This window comes from Lineus longissimus, chromosome 1 (genome assembly GCF_910592395.1).
Source record: "Lineus longissimus chromosome 1, tnLinLong1.2, whole genome shotgun sequence".
NCBI classification, from domain to species: domain Eukaryota; kingdom Metazoa; phylum Nemertea; class Pilidiophora; order Heteronemertea; family Lineidae; genus Lineus; species Lineus longissimus.
Genome location: NC_088308.1, coordinates 598,862 through 605,890, shown reverse-complemented (window position 1 = coordinate 605,890; position 7,029 = coordinate 598,862).

The following is a 7,029-nucleotide window of genomic DNA, read 5'->3' as shown; positions in this document are numbered from 1 at the left end:
GCATTTTTTTCTTATTGGGAAATGCAAATTTTGCATTTCTCTGAGGGCTGTAGCTTTCACGATTGATTGGTGATCCATCAGTAGGACTCAAAGTAGCTTTCACGACAGGGTTCTTCTGTAGAGAACATCTTGGTGGAAAACTTTACCACGCATTGCCCAACACGTTCCAAGATTTTGCCGGCTCCCGAGCAATGTCCTCATCCTTGACTGACACCCTACTTGTTGCTCGTGAATTCAGCTGTCTTAATCATTGTTACGTGAGATGCAAGGGGAAATATAATCAGATTGAAATTACGAGTGGAATATAAATTTCCATTTATGACCTTTCTAATCATATTTCTTGAAGCAACACACTTTAATAGATTCGATGGCGTATCTCATATGAAATTCAATCCTGATTTTGCCGCCAGGCATACTTTTGGCCCATCTCAATTCAATCTTGAACACGATTGAAACACTTTAGACTGTAAATCACTCTCTTGAACATCGCCTGATCGGGATGTTTTTCGACATTATCAAGTTGTGCCGAAAGAGGATGATTATGTCTCCTGCTAGTATCGAGCCCCGGGCTTGCAGTATTTCAAGGAGTTGAGGATTGGAGCGGATTCTGATGATGTTCTGCGTTATAATCACATTGTGGCGTGCGTGTATTAGATTCATCCCAGTAGGTATTGGGCTTCTTGAAGAATCGTTTGAGGCACATCCATGCTGTGATGAAGCTTAATGGAATCTTCAATGCGATATACGGTTAAGGCTGTGTCTTTGATCACTGATTTCGCTCGCTTGAATAAGTGATTGTTTTAAGATCTTGTAATGTTGTTGCATCCTCGCCCAAAGCAACTCGTACAAACTGCATAGAATTGGTCGTGAAGTGATGTTGAACAGCGTCGTATTACGTGGTGAAGACAGTGGTTTGCCTCGTTTCTTATCCTTATACGGTTATTACATTCTGCCCAAAGACAGACTTCGAAAGGGAAAGGGACCTTAAATAGCAATCCTGGTATGTGGTCATTATAAGTGGGAGACTGTGTATTCATATGGCTTGGCCACTTGTGCCATACATACATCATTACTGGTAAGGAACGTTGATTAATTATCTTTGAGGGGAGAGGGTTCAGAATTCTACACCTTAACCAAAAGACTACACCAACCCCAAAAAATGCACAAATCTATTAGATGTATGTTGATATATTTGAAAAAATTGGCTAAAGAAAGCAAGTGTCTTCCACGACAACAACCGCCTACATGACCATGCAATGGATGAAGTTAGGTATTCGCCCATCTCTCTCGGCTGATGTAATCATCATTATCCATGCTATAAAGTGGTTTAATTCAGATTCAGATAGATAGCCTTATCTCATGATACGTAAACAGTCTTCCAAGCAGAAGAGGATTGCCCCTCTTGCGTGTCACATGCCATCCTAAGGTCAGTGGTTGTTTAAGCAGATCACGACCATCCACTTAATCCTGGATATGCTTCATGTCCAGTTTGCCTCGAAAAGGATTATGGCGGTGGACAGATCAATATTTGCTGAAGCCGCCTGAGCTCTTAATTACACTGGTCAGGCCGGCTACACGAGATAGAGGCTGTTGAGCAAGAGAAGGGGTAAGCCTCGCTAGAACATTGGTCGTAGCATGACGGGTTTAAGAACACATATAGTCGTATCATAAGCAGTTATGGGGACATTGAGTTGAATGAGAAGTGGGAAACCTCTCTGGGTGGGTTGTGGCCTCGCTGGGTTGGTCGTAGCCTCACTGTATGGGTCGTAGCATAACCTGAGAAGTGGGAAACCTCTCTGGGTGGGTTGTGGCCTCGCTGGGTTGGTCGTAGCCTCACTGTATGGGTCGTAGCATAACCTGAGAAGTGGGAAACCTCTCTGGGTGGGTTGTGACCTCGCTGGGTTGGTCGTAGCCTCACTGTATGGGTCGTAGCATAACCAGAGAGCAACACTAGTTAAAGGACACATCAAGTGACGTATCATACCTGGGGACCGCAAAAGGGTGGGAAACATCCACCAGCCGGCTATCCTCCCTGACTTACCATTTAATTTAAACGTCTTCCCTTTATAAATAGGGCTAATAGTCCTGGCCAACATGCTCTGCTCTTGATTCTCGAGGAGGATGTTCTCGGTCAGTGTCACACCCGGCCTAATAGTTAGGTCAAGTGGTAACTGGTTTAGACATGAAGGGCGAGCGGAAATCATGTTATGATGCGGAGAGAGAGAGTTGATGAGTGACCCATGTCCTTCTGAGGGTGGAGTGGTTGGTTCTGATGAGAAAAGGCAACACCCTTATCAGATTAGCTAGTCGAGCTTCTCATATGAAATCATGTTATACGGCTGTAGACTGTAGCTATAATGAACACAGACATGCCATACAATTTCATAAAGGCATAACCAAACCCTAAGTAGGTCTGCACTTGCATGTGGGGGCCAGAGTTATAAAAGGTCCAACGACTCCACCAGTTTCGATCGCGCGGGTTAGGGTTACCAGGGCTGAATTTATAAATTTTGGAACTATTCAACCACTTGTTGATCGTAGAGGGGTTCGACCAGCGACCCTAACGCCACCTATAACGTCTGGTCAAACTGCTCCACCACTGGTAGCACTGCTCCACCAAAAGGCCCCACTCCTCCACCATGGTCCCACTCCTCCACCATGGTCCCACTCCTCCACCATGGTCCCACTCCTCCAACAAAAGGTCCCACTCCTCCACCATGGTCCCACTTCTCCAACAGGTGGTGGAGACGTGCGATCTTTTGGTGGAGGAGTTGGACCATATCTTGAAGTGTCTGCTGGTCAGCGTCCATCTTACTTGATAAAGTGAACAAGCCAGCCACTATGCGGTGTTGATCATTTATAGGTCAACATCTATATTCAATCCAAGCAGGCCCATTCTTCATTCAAAAGATTACTCCATAAGCATTGTTCCAACCATACCAATTTCCAGGCAGCCCCAATGCATTCCTCGTCCCGTCTTCCAGTGCTTCCAGTGCTAAACTCACCATAGCACTGGTCCCAAGCTTACGAATTCTCATAGCCCCTCCCCCGCGAACCCCCCCCCCCCCCAAACACGTCCCAGCCCTAACAGCTGTCGTAACTTGACTCTACACCAATGTTTATCTTGAAGCCCATCGCCAAGGCAAAACATGGTCTAATAAATTCTTAACAAGAGACTTACAAAACAAGGCATGGAAGGATCTGTGGTGAATTGCCTCATGACAAATATTTGGTCAACCCTAATAAATGTGATTGGTTCTTCTTCTTCTGCTTCCTCCACGGTGGCTCTGCGAGCTCATTTGTTATGTGCTACTACCGTTGGGCTCCCAAGAAGGGTTTTCCACCTTCAGCCAGGAAGGCATAGTCCAGTTGAGTGACGCACAGATGCCCTCTTGGGGATGCCATCCTCTAGTCTCAAGGCTCCAGAATATCCACTCTCCTTCTTGTCGAATGGCAATGTCTTGGAACCGCTAAGCATGACTGATTAATCAGACATCCACATCAGATCCATGTCCCGCTATTTCTCCTATAATTGCTCATATGTTGGCAACCCATCATATCAGACATTGATAGTTTGTGATTGGCTTGTGTATCAATTCGATCGGCCAGAGAGGTCAAATGGCGAGTCAAGGTCAAGTCGCAAGCAATCATTATTTTCTTCTAGTTCGAGGTATAGGTGTGGCCGCGAGCACTTCAGAACACAATCAAATTGATATCAGATTTCTACTTGTATACTAGCTCGCCGTTATCACACCAAATGTTCCAGTTAATAGATTTGAAAAGCAACTGTTTTTAATTAAAGCTCAGTCAAAATTCAATCACAGATCATCCCGATATGAAGGAGAATGTGAATAGTCAAGTTTTATCACAATTCTGCTTGAATTACTTTGCATCTTTAGACACAATTCAGTGGAAATTGAATAATTTGGCTTGAATACGTTCTAGATTTGTTTCGAATCGTTCTGCTCCATCGAGTGTTTATGGCTATTTGCTACTTGAAGTTTACAGAGTTTGGATTTCCCAAGTGGTCAATTTATCATCAGTCATCCTGGTGATTACTCATAAATATGATTTTCCAATCATATTCAATTAACATCCGTTTATTCATTTCTCACGGGGGTTTCGAGGAGCGATGTTTGGAGATGTTTTGGCAGCTGGTTCTATACCACACAATCAAAGAGTTCGATATCACATCTAAGAGGCAACCTATCTTATGACGGCACTCCCTCCATTCATTATCTGATCACTTCGAATCTTCTTCTTGTTCAAAATGTGTAATGAAAGAAACCTGAGTGAGCATGACATCTTTATCAAGGACTGTAGATTCAGTCTGGACTGCATCAATGACAGCGCAGTACATTATCTATTTACAAAATGTACCTCTCTAATCACGTCAGTCCAATAACTGTCCTTTCAACATGATTCACTGGTTTTCTTTGCATGTTGGTCTCCGGTGGTAGAATTATGGCCGTCCGTTATAACTTTGATATGTTCCATCCCAATGCGACATCATGCTCTAATGGGTTTACATATCCCCTCCAATTCAAATAGATTGATGATTTCTCCCATCGTTGTTTATGTTTGGATCCCGTGATTACCATCTATCTCTCATTACCTTGATGCATTAATGATCTGTCAAACTGCAATAAATCACACTAAGCACCAATAATAGATAAGCTACAGACTCCATTGATGAAGCCGGTGAATCTTTCATCACCATTTAGATTAAGCTAATCCAATTGCCATGGTTTCCAGTCAGTATGTGTTTGACGATAGTTATCATTTTCCATGGTGTAACGGAACCTTTATTTGCCAGAGTGTATGTCCATTTAATGACCTGATCACCATGCGATTTGTCCATCAGCCATTGTTCCTGATAAAGTACAACAACAACTGGCCTGAAATGGCCAAAGGTAACGCAGTATAGAGTGTTTTCACGGTCAGCCATTTATTGGTAATCAGAACAATCAAATGCTGTCATGGTCATTTGGCTTCCTTTCTTTTGTCTGTCCCTCCAGCATGCCAGGTGATGACGTCATCCTAGTGTGCAGTGGCCATCATCATAATGACCATTGTATTCAAACATCGTAAGTCAAGGCGCAACATGTGGACTCCTTTGTTTCAACAGAAAGGTTTCTCGCTTACTCGTGTATGAATGTAAAGAGCTTTCATTTTGGAGTGTCACAGAACAACTGACAATGGGGAACGGGCAATGGGGTGACCGCCATACATTCAAATCATTTGCTACACCCTGTAGTCTATTTCTAAGATAAGATGATTGAATATGTTCCAGCACGAGTAAACATCCACCAGAGACGTTCCAAGGCAAGGATTGCTATGTTATACGAGAATCCCAAATGTTGGATGGCAGACGGCGATTAAACCTAATGGAAATGGTGGCAGCGAATACCCTTGGTATCAAGTATCCGAGTAATGATAGTCGTTTTCCATGATCATCATCATTATATCGGACAATGGTAATAAAGTTAGGATCTGCCCAAGGGCTTTGATGATACCCGGGGGGCTTTGTGGGTGCAGAGAGAGAAGGTATTAATGTCTTGGTGGATGTAGTCCGGCCTTAAAGGGAATTTCGCACAAAAAAATAAGGAATGGTGGACTGCATGGTGTTGTGTTTATAGCGGTGACTGAGAGGTCATGGGTGTGATTCTCTTCTGAACAACAGTGCTATCTCAATGGTAGTTTTCAAAGATTTGCAACACACATCAGATTTCACTAAGACATCGGAGGTCCTCGACAGCTGGAGTTCACACCAAACCACAGACACTCAGCCGAGCAACCCATCAAGGACAACACCAGAGATAGCCAAATGATCAGCAAAAGCAAACTCGTGTTGTTCTCTTCTGCCTGAGTTGTGCGTGGCCATCTCCCGCCTTATTGTTCGTATCCTAGGGGATCATGATTGATGGTTGCGCCAATTTTTATTATTCATTAATTCTTTGGAAGCTCGCAAGCTGGTCACTGGTGCATGTAGAATTACTATCGGGTGTCAGAAAAGGCAGAATATTGATGTAAACATGGCTACTGCCGCACCAAATTGTTTCAAAGACCGCCCCAAAATCAATAGGCTCCTCTTCAGCTCAAAGCACCAAACATTCACACCAAATTTCTAACAAAAGGTAGGCACCACTGGAGTTATAAAGCTCGCACGTGAGGCTGATGGACTGAATGAATCCCAGACTGTCATGTCTAGCCCATTGCCTGCGCCATGGGAAGAACTTAACAGTACAGCTTCATAAAATAGCAACCTTATCTATATATATGCTTTATATCAGGAATGTGATAGGCCTGCACTGCTCGTAGGTGAAAAAAATAAAAAGTACTGTGTCTACATTGTAAACAATCCAACCCATGTTGGCATTAGTCCCTTGGCAAAACTTCACATGGAGTAAAAACAATAGAAAGCACCGTAAAGAATGAAACCAAAGAATCCAATGTGTGAGTTCGGAAGGGAAGGGCTTAAAGAAACATACCACAGAATTGGGCTGTATGGCTAGGTTGCAAGCCACGTATTGGAATGAGAGGAATCCGAAAAGAAATGGGATGAAAATATCTTTTCTGAGTATTTTGTCATGGAGGTGATCAACTAGCACTCATCTGACAACGTTTCTTTCTTACCAGGCACAAGGCTAAGGTAGCTAAGAAATTAAGTCAGTGATTAACCTTCTGCTCGGACACATCACTCGTGACCTTGGTCCCTATGCTACGGAGTTAGACGGGATTTTCCATAACTTCCTACTGTCCAAGGCATCAACAAAGAGGGGTTCGACAGCTTTCTGAAAAGTTTTTTTCTTTACCAACTGTTGCCAGCTAAATCCCCCATCCCCCTCATATAATCGCCTCAAGTCTACAGAGATCGGGAAAGAAATCTTATTGACAGACACAAACCTTCCAAATCTCATTACGATTTTGCTTGTACTTCTAACTTAGTGTCCCTCCTGCAATGCTGTAATATTCGTCACAGCAGTGTCCTAATCCAATCTCACAGAGAAAGTGGATTGTTTTAGGAAA